Source organism: Anguilla anguilla, chromosome 10, assembly GCF_013347855.1.
Source record: "Anguilla anguilla isolate fAngAng1 chromosome 10, fAngAng1.pri, whole genome shotgun sequence".
Taxonomy (NCBI): Eukaryota; Metazoa; Chordata; class Actinopteri; order Anguilliformes; family Anguillidae; genus Anguilla; species Anguilla anguilla.
Window position 1 is genome coordinate 39098848 of NC_049210.1, and position 13747 is coordinate 39112594.

The window sequence follows — 13747 nt, forward strand, 5'->3', positions numbered from 1 at the left end:
TAATCCAAATTCAAGTTTTCATCCCTCAGTCATTCATTCAGCAGCACACATCAACAGTTTCAAAACTCCTCAGGCTTCCTACCACATAACATACATTAACAAAATGAGGATGAATTAAAAATAGTTCTACTTTCTGAATCCAACCGTCAATGCCCTTGTCAACCTGTTCAGCACTCTGAATGCTGAAAAAATGATTTAATTGAATAATTCTTCTCTAAAATGGAGGTGGATTGTGGGTTAGGCTCATTTATGACAAGGACTGGTCAATCTAATGGCTTACAGTGTACTTAATTAAAACAGCCTTATGTTATTTAAAACTGAGCTAAGCGTCATGCTGTTATGAATTTCTAACAAGACCAAACTAGAATAGGTTAGGTGGTAATTCAGTTGAGCTATTGCATAGCTCTAAAAAGCATGGAGGTTTACTTCTGTTTCTAACAATAGAGATGATGTTTGTAGACAAAAAGTTGTTTAATCCCACCAATTGTAATCTTCACTTTCAGGTAAAATAGGGGCGACATAGCTCAGGAGGTAAGACCGATTGAGAGAATGCGAATGAGAGGCATCAATTGTAAAGCGCTTTGGATAAAAGCGCTATATAAATGCAGTCCATTTACCATTTACCAAAATACTTTCCATGTAACAACACCAAATTGCACCACGTTGGTTTCCACTTCAAATTAAAACTGCTTCTAAAAATGTAGATTTCTACTGTCTGGCCTCAACAACCATTATCAATACAGACAGGAATATTTTCAATCATTGATTTCAATTAAATGTCACAGATTGCATTCAACTTAAAATCAAAAGGAACGTGATCTTTTTGTGTTCTGTACCCACAATGGGTGTCTGGCATCTGGCTTTGTCTTCTGGTGTCTCTTTTACAGGCATTTAGCAGACGCTCTTATCCAGAGCGACTTACACAACTTTTTACATAGCATTTTACAATGTATCCATTTATACAGCTGGATATATACTGAAGCAATTCCGGTTAAGTACCTTGCTCAAGGGTACAACGGCAGTGTCCCTACCCGGGAATCGAACCTACGACCTTTCGGTTACAAGCCCAGTTCTGTGACAAACTCTGCGGGTGAAGTGGTGGAGGAGGTGAGACCCATAGATCACATACCTAGATTAGGGCATTAGCGTGACTTTTACAGTGTTTACAGACATTTTCTTTGTTGTTTGTGGCAGGAACAACAGGCAGCATTCTTAGAAACAATATATCCAATATTCCAATGTATCCAAATCACTGGCCTAAGGCCATAATCTAAACACTTAATATCTGACGATATTGTTCCGAAGGATCAAATATCCAATAAAATAATAATAAAAATCAAAAAATATGTTTGTCTATATATTAAACGACATTGGCCTCAAGGACTGAAGGTCTTAGATACTGGGCTATTCTCCATCTTATCATTCAATGGTGTGAATGGTGTAGTCCACTAGTGCAACGATTACACAGATCAGCCGGTGAGGTGTGATGGGTTCGGAGGGTTTCTCCTCTGGAAGTAGTGACAGCATACAGTATCAGATGAGATTAAGGGCACAGGTTGTTTATGTACAAAACAGGTGTCATTAGGAAACAAAGAGACCTGCCCCCGCAGATAGGATGGGCATGTGTACCCAGTCGAGGCCCCAGAGGGTATTTAAAGCAGGCTAGAAGACCAGTGCGGGTTGGGTTGCTGTACCGCAAACTTTTATTGCGTTTAAATTACCTTCTCGCTGTCCAGTGTGATTACAGTAAACTTTTACTTTCTTCAGTAAAGTGTCTGCTGTCTTGGTGAGTTCCTGCATCGTCTGCATCATCCTGCATTTAACTCCACGGGAAGAAGCTGGGTCCTAACAGCTGCACCATGAAAAGAAGACCACTGACTGCTTACTGCAGACTGATGTTTGCTAGTGTGTGCTCTGCAAAACAGATGGAGGATGCTACATCTGACAGGCCTGCAAAGACAAGGCATTACAAACGAGGGACAAAGGAATATGGGGAAAAGAACGTTGTAAAAAAAATGTATTAATTGGGATGGCAGGTATGAAACTTTGCAGCCCCACGGCTAGTTCGCTAGTTGCTCACTGGTAACGTGTTAGCCAATGGGAACTCTGGACGAGTAAGAGGCATGGGTTTAAACCCCACCTCGGACACAGGCAAGTGTCTTATTACTTTTCACACTGGCTTACTTGACAACTAAGAATTGCCGAAAAAAATATCTTTTAAACTATTGCTTTTGCAACTGTCTAATCTTTGTAGGAAACTCATTTATATTTTTAAAATTCATTCTCTATCATTTCAACACAATTCAAACCTGAAATGGTCGTCTACCTTTTTTAAAAGAATGAGCAAACAACATTAAAGCATGTTTCTTTTGTTGGAAATTTTGTTTATTTTGTCATATTGTTTGAATTCTTTTGGGTAAAATATCCCCACACTTTAGTTTTGATTTTGGAATTTTGACCATGTTTAACGTTAGCTAGCTTGCTAATGAGTCGACAGAGCTAGTGTATAACGTAAGTGGAGACAGCACGGAAATTAAGCATGGAAATCTGCGTTGCACATACACATTTTCACCATACAAAAATGTCAAGTTACTCATACATTCAAAGCACAGTCTATAAGTCATTAATTCAAACTTGCTCAATTTTGGCCTGCCATTCAAAGTACTGATATCAAAATTTGGCCAAGTTACAAGAATGAATATGAATGAATGAATGAATGAATGAATGAATGAATGAATATCTTAGCTCACACAAATTAAACAAGCTCTGTATTCCAAAACAGTGCTACCCAATGTTTCCTAAATTATTTCAAGTAACTTGGCTCAGTGCTTTTTCATCTTACTGTCTGAAGGGTTGCAAAAATGCAAGAGTTCAATAGATATTGTAGACTTAACTGCTTACACTTCAACTTTTCTATATATGCTAGCAGCACAATCAGGTAGAATACAAGCTTGCAATCCATACATTTGTCTCAAATTTTGAATTCCAGGTTGTCAAAGCAACCCAGAGAGTGCCATTGTTACCCTCTATATTTAGAAAACAGATGACATACACATTTTCAATATCAGCAAATAGAGAAAAGGTCAAACTACACTTGCACAGGCACAAAACTTTCAGTGTCAGCCACCAGATTATTTTTGACAGAGCTGTCATAATGTGTTCAGTCTCTTTCTCTAATGAGGGCTCCCAGTATCATTAAACCATACATCCTTAGACACTGAAAGTACTTTGTGAGGCTGCTGTGCTGAAGCTTCCAATATCTCTTCATTATTTCACATGGAGTTTAACCCGTTATGGGACATATTCTGCAAAACTGAATATTAAAATGAATTCGACAGCAATTGTATGCATCTGGATCCTCAAAAGCTTTTTTTTTTTTTGGTTATCATTACACCTATTACATGTATGAAGTAAAATATTATAGTGATGCACGTTAATAAATGTAGAGGGCATCCAATAAACCTGAATGTAACTTTATAGTTACCACTCTAGTATGTAAATCCAGTTAAGCCTCTTAAATGGCCTTCCACCAATGTCATCTCAGGAAATTTTGTAAAACTAAATCGTACCTAAAATTGTACCTCACTGTCTGTTTTTAAATATCATTGAAAAGTTACTGTTGTTAAAGTTACATTGTTACTGTAGCCTATGTTGTTTGTTTTGCTTGTAACAAATCTTGTGTCCAGTATCCCTCTTTCTTTTAACTCTTTCATCTACTCACTCATACAATGTAAACTTAAATGTATATATTTGGCTGTGTCATCATGTGACTCTTTTTGTATGGTGAGTTCTCATTATACACCCTTTGGGATGGATTTTACCTAACCTGAACCTGTTTTTTGTTTGTTTGTTTGTTTGTTTGTTTGTGTTTTTACATTGTCTTAAAATAAATAAAATGATATATAGCAAATATAGCACTTTTTAAGCACCTCTAATGAATCAAAATGTTAGTTTACTCCGTAAGACCACTTGCACCTTGTGCAGGGTTACGTGAAGTCCAATCATGGCAGTAAATACTACAGCTCCCTCTAGTGGTGACAACGGGACATTCCAAAGGGAGGTGTGGTTTTCGAGTATTATTCCACTCTTCCGATTGCACTTTGCAAATTGCTTGTTGAAATGTGGTTTGTCACTGCCGTGTTTTATCGGAGACTTCAAGTGTACAAATCACAAGACCACATCATTATGTCTTTTTTATCCTCTCATGTGGCAGTTATTAGGTAATCAACTACAAAGTATGACTCCTCTGCATGCATATTTTACTAATAACTCATTTGGAGCTGTTGAGTTGCCAATTTGTTGTGAATAACTGTTATGTGAATGGTAACTCGGTGAACCACATTAAGTAGTGGCACATATTCTACATTATTTTGTCCTGCTTTGATTAAATCTATCATTGCAGTGCTTCTGGCCATATCTCCATCGAGAAAAAAAATGGTCACTGTTCATGTTTTCTCTGATGCTCATTCACAGACAAGGATAATGCACACAAATTAACCCTTGCCATGATGTTTCACTTGGTGTTTTTCTGGTTTCAAATTTGTGAAAAAAGCTTTTATATTTGATCAAAATATAGACATATTTATAATTTGTTTAACCCACATTAATACTGCTAAATATGTTGTAAACCAGCCAGTTTATTATAGATGTACAAAAATTAAATTAGGTGAATTATCTTGTGTTTACTGTAAAAAAGATCCATGGTAGAATCAACATTTTAGAGGGTATTGTCTTACCCTGATGCAATTATTGTTTTTTTTTTTTGTTTTTTTTAATGGCATTTCATCCTCCAGAGCATTTTATTAGGGCAACACGATGGTACACTCGCTTTTCACCAAGGAGGTATCGAGTTTGAATCCTGCCCAAGGGCCGCTCAGTGAGGAATTAGCATGTTCTCCCCGTGTCCGCGTGGGTTTTGTCCAGGTACTCCGGTTTCCTCCCAAAACATGGAGGTTAAGCTAATTGGAGTTTAAATTCCTGGTACTGTGAGTATAAACATGTGAGTGAATGACGTGTGTGTGTGCCCTGTGATGGATTGGTCACCTGTCCTGGGTGTATTCCTGCCCCTCACCCAGTGCCTGCTGGGATAGGATGCAGCCTCTGTGGTAACTTGACCTGAAATACAAAGTTTAGAAAATGGATGGGTGGATGGAAAACATCTATAATCAAAAATCTGTGAATTGTCTATAAAATAGTTATGGGTAAAAAAAAGTCATTAGAAAGTAGTATCAGAAACCTGTGCATCACAGTCCAGCCCACAGCCTTCAAAGAGATTAAAGGAGTGTGACAGTTTGGCTTTTGAGGGGAAGCAGTCTCTGGTGAAACGTACTTCAGGACATGCCCCGGTCTCCTCCCTATCACTCACTGCTGTTACCGTGCCAACTGACTCCTCCCTCAAGGCTCCCTACTTCCTGCGCCAGGATGGTAGGCATCTGGAGACTGTCCTGTCCTTCACAGAAGCTGTTATGCAGTTAGCGTTCTTTTGGAAAATGGCTGCCGTGTGTCACGCAGGAGGCTAACTACACTTTGCTGGTGGTTAAAGTGAACTTCTGTCCTTCAGTGTCATGCATGTAAATATCATGAAAGCTGCTATATAAATTCAATATTTTATTCCATTAATAAGCCTGAGATGTTGCCATGTAGCAATGAACTGCAGGACCTTGACTCTATTTATTTATTTTATTAAAACTCTACTGCATTGAATATAAAAAATATATATATAAAATAATAATAACAATCAACCTGCTCTAATTTAATGATATAGAGAGGATTTCAGTGAGTTCCTCTATTATTTTACTGGACTCATTCTCATGACTGATGCTCAAAAGCGTAGGCTACACTAGGTGAATGCCAAGCATGTTCCCTGGTTCCGTTCCCCTGAGAACTCATGCATTTTAATTGGGCATCACTTAGCCTGGTGGCATTATTCCAGTTGTACGCCAATTCCTGACAAGGTCTGGTGAATAATCAGCGGTAATTATTGCAAGCACCACCTCATACTACTTTAATGGGACTAAACATTGTAAAAATCCAATAATCACATTAATCCAAATGCGAAAATGGCACAGTTTAAGTGTTTCTGCGAAGCAGTAAGAGAATTTGTGATAGGTTATGCTTCAGTGCCCCTTTCAAAGAGTCTATGCCCCAGTGGTTACACACACTAGAATACATGAAATCCATGAACATGGAATTTTTATGTATAAACGCGACACCAATTCATTTTACACTCCTTAAGTGGTGTTATGAAAAGAGTCAATTTACTTACTGCACAAAAGTTATGTGGATATTAAGTAATATACCTTAACACATCTGAAAGTATTTTAAATGTGCAAAAGTACCGTATAAAGCAGCTGAGACAGTAAGAAACTTACAAATAGTTATACTTCTTTTTGTTTGCCTTTTCCTCTAGGGTACCATCCAACAGACGGCTTCACAGAGTGAAGAGAATCCATAAGCTCTTAATATTTAATTGTGTTTCACAGAAGTAAAATAGATTCTGCAAGCAAGTGAAAAAGCATTTATTCACAGGACATTTACACAGCACCTATAACCAGCACACCCCTATCTGATTTCTGAGAAAATCTAAGACCGAGAAATAAAATAGAAAGCCATTTGTTTGACAGAGGAAGCCTGAGTTGCTCCATATATTTTCCACATTGTAGCTGTAATCACAGAGCGGCGTAGCTATAGATATACTACAATAACTCAAGTGTTTTTTGCTCTATTTAAGCCAACTGGAGCTCAGACATGCTTCTCAGTTGAGCAAAGCGATGTTATATTGTGTTATCACAAGAAAGAAAGAGGGAAAAATCAACAGTTGAGTCGCATTAAGGATGCCTCCAGTCAAACAGTGGAATGAAAAGCACAGTGCCGCTCTCCATTTCTAAAATCCGCAAATGAAAATAAACTAGTATGTAGAAAAGAGGATTAGAAAAATAAAATGCTATTTTAAAAAGATGCCAAAAAAATGATTTAACCACATTCGTTGTTGGTGCTGACTTCTCAATGGCCTATAACATGTTCTCTGTAAGTTATTACATCAAAGAAGGGTTGGCAATGACTTCCAAAAAGTATACTCTTCTCAAGTAAACTGATCTGCCAAATCAAACAAGCCAAAGCCTCACAAAATCCATCCAAACTTGGATTAGGTTGGGGTGGCTGGCTTGGAGAGCTCAATAACAGAGTTTAAAATCATTCAAGATGACTGAAACTAGGACAGGGAGCCTTGGCCTCGGTCGCATTATGTCTTGCGGTTACCGCTATACCGCTATATTTCTCCAGAGGGGGAGAAGGATGAGAGGACAATCATTTGTTTTTCGTTTTTTTTTTAGGGTTTTGCTTTCACCTTTCGCTTTAGGAAATATGGCAGATGACAGCAGAATGATTTGTGAGGCTAATGTCAATATATGCCAAGGCTTTGGTTAGCCCACTACAGCAAAGAAACGCATTGTCTTTGTCCTAGTGTGTGAGTGAGTAGAAACTCAGTTGAATGATTCCTGACACATGAGCCAACCTCTAAAATGGGAGCCATGCTTATTTAAATATGTGTTATTTCCACATTCAGGATGCCCAGGAAATGAGTGACTAATGATATCAGCTCAGCTGCTTTTGGTTAAAGCATTTGCATTTCTGATTGGGTGTAATGAGATCAGTTTTTCACACACCATAGTTTGCCTGCAATAAGATAAAACATGTTGAATAATAAAATAATAATGAAATATTAAATAAAATAATATGGAATAAAATATTTAATAAAATATTTAAAGAATAATGCCAATGTTTTGTTTAAACTTTAGTTATTAGTTTGTTTATTTATTTGTTAGATTTTTATTTGTTTTACTGGCTATTGGAGTGCTGCCTTTTCCACAGGGATGTGAGGCGATTGTCTCTTCCGGCTAAGAAGTAAACTGAAACGAGGAGAAGTTTTATACCTAATCCTACCACAGTTAGGTCACAGGGCTGCCTTCTCACCACCATTGCACCTCAATAATAGCCATGATATGAACTCACGTTGCCGAGAGGCTATGAGACAGAGCAGATCTGGGACTGGGCTATGTTCTTTGACTGGGAGTTTGCTAATGATGTGCTGTGGCATCGTAGGCATCGCTCTGCCAAGAGTAGGGTAGGCTTAAGTTGGCCCGGCTGTGTAGTTCTTTCAGACAGGATGCCTGCCTACCGGTTGTCAACAGAGAAGGTTGCACTTCCCCCTTGACCAGCGTTAGCTCACTTTTTTTGTGCCGTATGGCTTGCAGTGAAGACAATAATTACTGGCTCGTGGGTGAGAGAACTGAAAGCAGTGTGCAGGCTTCGAGCTGCGGTTTTGCATGTGTGTGGGTGAGGGTAACCCCTGCCCTTGGGGGGGGGGGCCACAATTGGCAGCTTCAAATTGGGGAGCAAAAGGGGTACTGTCATATGGACGTACTCATATAATTATCTGTTTCTATGGTTAGAAAAAATATCCATTATTTGACACCGCTCCAAGAAAATGTGTCACAAACGCAAAAATAGAAAAATGTAGAAAAAAATAGAAAAATTTTTGATAGGATTTTCAAGCTGCTGCTGAAACTGTTCCTTCTGTTTCACGGTCACATAACTGCGATATGTTACTGAACTCTTTTACACATCGCACTGGCTACAGATAAAATCAGATTAAGCTGATAGAATCACAGCAGGGCAAAGATTATGTTTCAGAGGTTTTGTACTTCATTTTTGTTTTGACTTTCCCGCTTGAAACCAATCATTGATATTGCGTTCCACAGATGCTTGGACATCGTTTTCATTTGAATATTGTATAGGGTGCAGTTGAGTGTGTGTGTGTGTCTGTGTGTGTGTGCCTTTGTGCGTGTTTGTGTGTTTGCTCGTGTGAATTTGTGTTATGGAACAAATCCCCTGCAGCACTGGTTAATTTCTGCTCTTTTATGTCTTGAGAGTCAGAAAGTGTGCAATGCTGAAAAATCTCTTCCACCACATAATATTTATTTCTCCTCGTGTTGAGTGGAGTTTCGTGGAATAAAAACCACTGCAGCTGCCAAGACCCTCAGCACTCCCAATAGGTGTTGTGTAAAGTCACACTTCTCCAAGGGGAAATCTCTAAGGGAACACACGCAGCAAGAAAATAGCCCAGAACCACTTGTGTGTGGATTGTATACCTGTCATTGTGCAGCTGTGTGCTCAAAAGCCCTGTGCAAATGAAACTTTCACAAGGACTGTTTGGATAAGCATTATTTCCCTGCTAAATGAAAAGTGCCGTTTTACTCAACACGTCCTTCAGCTAACAAACGGAAGTGTTATTTGGAAAGCCCTTCCCTGAGAATCTGCCCATCGATGTGAGTTTCCTTTGCGCTCACAAAGTGCCGTGTCTGCATTAATAGGGTAACACTTTCTATTAATGGTCTTTTGTAGGAACTATATATACATTCAAAAATACTTATGTCAATTATAGAGAAAGCTCACTGTTCAGTGCTTTCTCCAGGAGTAGCATCTTTTCCAAACCGAGTAGCAGATTGCTTGTGCTTTTTTTTTTTTGGGGGGGGGGGATGCTGTTGTTCTTCAATGAAAAACAGAGTAAGGCTCTTCTACACTTAGGTATATACCTGAAGTGACAGGGAATGGATAGGGCATGGGGACCTTGCGAATGAAGACTAGGCTAATACCTAGAAATACCTCAGAAATTCCTCATCTGTGAATTCAAAAGGGGTCCCTGCACTCTTGCACATCCATAATCATTGACTTAAGATATATAGTGACCGGCATTGGCGTTTTGAATATACTGTAGGTTGTCATTTAAAAAAGAAATCATTACGATAAATCATTTCTCTGTGGCAGTTTCAGTTTCAGATTCAGATTAACTTGCCATTTAACATAGAAGGTTCCAATTTATCCTAGAACGCTGCGAGGAAGTATCTCATTGAGCTTTTGACAGATATTTTTCTACATTTATGATATTATATCTTGTTTGGAAGAACATTTAACTCTGCACTTTCACAGGCTGTAAATAAATAAATGCATAGAATGCAGTTGAATTCCAAATCTTTTCTACAGCCCTAAATGTATTTGAAAAGGATCTGAATGACAGATAGTGAATTTTATCCACAAGACAGTTGAGATGAACTATTATGAATTAATCAGACCAAAATAATACATTTCCGCTTCACATAGTTCTCCTGACAAATAGCATGAGATCTGGTAACAATTGTGTCATATTAGGTTTGGTAGTCAGTGCTTCTTCAAGAAAATGTCTCATGCTGATAATGAAATCTATATTAAAAGCACAAGGAAGAGATTCATTTATTAACCTGTCCAATTCTGAGAAAAAGAAAAAGATTATTTTGGCGACCTAGGGAAAATCTTCTTGCAAAGCTGAAAATGCAGGCACCATGCAGGAAACCAACTGGTAATTAAGAGCTTTGCAAATCTAAATTGGAAGCAGAAAAAAAAAATCTGTGAAAGAATAACGTCTACATTTCGCTGACGGCTTCCCATTGCATGTGGCTATTTTTTTTAAAATATTTTTTTGTTTGTTCTAATGGTTTGACCGCAAAATGTGCCAGGCTGGTTTGGAATATTATTCCTCCTGTCTGGGATGTTTCCTTTCTCCTGTTAAACCAACACCGAATGCGGCAAACGGGCTGCCTTAAATAAATACCGCCGCGAATCGCCATCGGCCCCACCCTGCAGTGTTCGCCTGACACCGCCTCGCTGCTGAGGCCTCTACCCCAAACGTTAGGCAGACGCTCCCTCTGTACAACATGTTCCCTGCCGTGCAAAACACACAACGTAGCCCATGCCCTCCCCCACAACCACCAACTGAATGATCAATGTTAAAAAAGGAAATAAATAAAAAAAATGAGCAAGATATTTCTGAATTTTGACTCCCCTATTGAAGAAACGACAACAACAGCGAAAACATCGCTCTTTTTAGCTACAGTATGGTGTTCTGAAGTTGCGCACAAACAAAATGTTCAAACGCCAGGCTGATTGAATATTCATCTTTGAACAATAAGATGCACTGTAGTATATAGCGAGGCAGGGGTAGGAAACAGGAAAGAATAAATCTCACGTACGGAAGGCAAGGAACGGTGTCCCTGGGGTCTGTGATTCTTTGTACCGAGGGTAGTACAAGTGTGATCTAAAACCATACATAAATCTCCTTTCTAGTATTGCTGCATGTGCTCAACTGTCTCTCAAAAATGTAGAGAGACACTAGGATTTAATGCCACTGGGGACCACTGGAAATCTCTGAAACACCCTGTAGAGAGAGCGCTCTTAATTTGAAATGTACTGTGCATTCTCTCGCTTTTTTAGGGTAATTGCTACAGTACCTCTACAGGTCAATCATGTTTGTTATATTGTAAATTTACTCACAGCATAGGGATCCTGTACCTACAATTTGTATACCTTTGAAATACATGTATAACAATACTGAAAAATAAGCATTTTTCTTTTTTTAACCTGAGGGCTAATCTGTTAATTGCTCATTTCACTATTGCTGATTACATCAGCAAAGCAGAAGTACTAATTTATGTAATTTCTTAATTGACTTTTGAATCAAATGCGCCTTTTTTGCATATTCATTGTGTTGAGGGCAATGGGGCAAAATGCAAACTGTGTACCGTAGTAGTAACTTAATTTTTAATTTAATGTCTAATCTACATCTCCATAACAGATCATATTTTTGGATTGACATATTTTTTCCTTGGCATTTTCTCTCAGTGACAACCCAAAATAAGTGTCTTAGAAGCTACAAGACAGCAAACCATTTTTATGTCCCTTAAGAGCCTAAGTCTTTTGCAAGTCCATAAAAATCGAAATTGAATGAAAATGGGGTGTAATAGTCAGAAGAGATTTTCACAGAGTTGGGACTAGGGAATTTAAATCATTATCCACATCTGATGGATACTGTATGTGGATACCAAGGCGTATAATGAACAGAAGTGTATCCTGAGTATGGTATTGGTTATGGATTCTTTTAAATCCCCATAAAGCAAGGTATTTAATTTGTTTCCTAATTGTTTTTGCTTAAATTGCACACATAAATTTGAAAATGTGTGAATTGGGGCTCTGTGGACAAAAACTCTTGCATGGAAACACAACACAAGCAGCGTAAACATTATAAAAGCACACAGGGCTCAGAGCATTAGATGAATCAGACGAATCAATCAATCAGAGTTATAAAGGCTTTATAATGTTTAAAAACCCATAACCCTGTTGTATGCCTTCCTTTTCTTTGCCGAGTAGAGAAATAAGGGGATTTTGAAGATGTGCTGTCTGTGCAAATCCACACATAAAGACTTTGACAGCCCTATTAAAATATCCATTCTTTGCGGAAGCCAGAAGTACCTTTCTGCAGATGGGGATTAGCATTGTAAAAGAGAAAATGCAATGTGCAGTAAGTATGTTTCATACTTGAGTCACAGCATGCAATTCAAATAATGCTCAATGTTTTTTGTCCACCTGAATGCACAAATGGATCTTTCAATCATCCATCATGGACTCAATTATTTCTGGGGCAAGAGAACAGAAAGACAAACAAATACATTTAATAGCTAGCATTTGAAGACAAGAAACCCCAATGAATTAAAACTCAGAAATGTGTATTTTTTTAATCCAAAAATAAATGGTTTTCCTGACATTGTGACTGTAAACTAACATGTGCCATAATGTGAAGTTGCAATGCAAGGTCTTGGGTGCAGGTTCTCAATGTGAACACACCAGACCATGCACTAGGACCTCCCCCTAGTGGGCTCTAATCTTCCTGTACGGGCCAGTTCTTTACAAGGTTCACACTGGCAGAATATCCAGACCTCGGGTTTGAGCAAGACCTGGAGCATCAGATACAGTATGCGAACATAATAATGTCTTGCACCAGCTAAGACATTAACCAAGATTCAAGCTAACCTAACAGCAGTTCTGTTGCCTTATATAGGACAGGGCTTAAATGGTTCAAGAAACAATGAAAATAAAAATAAAAAATAAATAAAAAATACTTGATGAAATCAATTGTTCCCTAGTCAGGGACGAATCAGATTGAATCCAGGCCTCGATGCAGTCGGATGGGAACCTTTATGTGTTGTGTGTTCCCTCATCCCATTGAAATGCAGACAGCTATGCCCAATCCCTGCTCGCCACGGAACCTTTTAAGCCCTTGCTTTGGGACATTTTAGGAAAGGGGGGGCCGTTATTAACGCTACACCTTTAATTAATCACAGCAAATCTGCTTTCTTTCCATTCGCTGACAGCTGAGTCGTCTTGAGGAGCAATGGCACGGAACTCTGACTCTGACACAGGCCAGATGTTGGCGAGGCCCTCCCGGTTTTGTTCTAAATGAAAGAAGGGCAATCGGCCAGCAAACTGAACTGCTTCCACCATGAAAAAAAAAAAAAAATTACATGTTTACAATAATGCGCCACAGCTAGGGCACTGAGCGTATGTTTCTTTAAAGCGGCACAAACCCAAGAGAGAGAGAGACAGAAAGAGAGAGAGGGGAGAAAAAGGGGGAGAGAGAGAGAGAGAGAGAGAAGGGGGGAGAGAGAGAGAGAGAGAGAGACTGTTTCATTAACATTACCATTTTTGGAGCATTACTTTTATTACTTATTGTACTTGGGTAGTTTTTCCTTGCCGCAGTTTCTTGACTGGGCCAGAGTACTTTACAAAAAAAGAAGTTATGCACTGAGAGATGGAACTGTTATATAACGTGGTTGCTTAGAAAGATCGTGGAGTTTAAAAGTACAAGGAAAGGAAGAAAGAG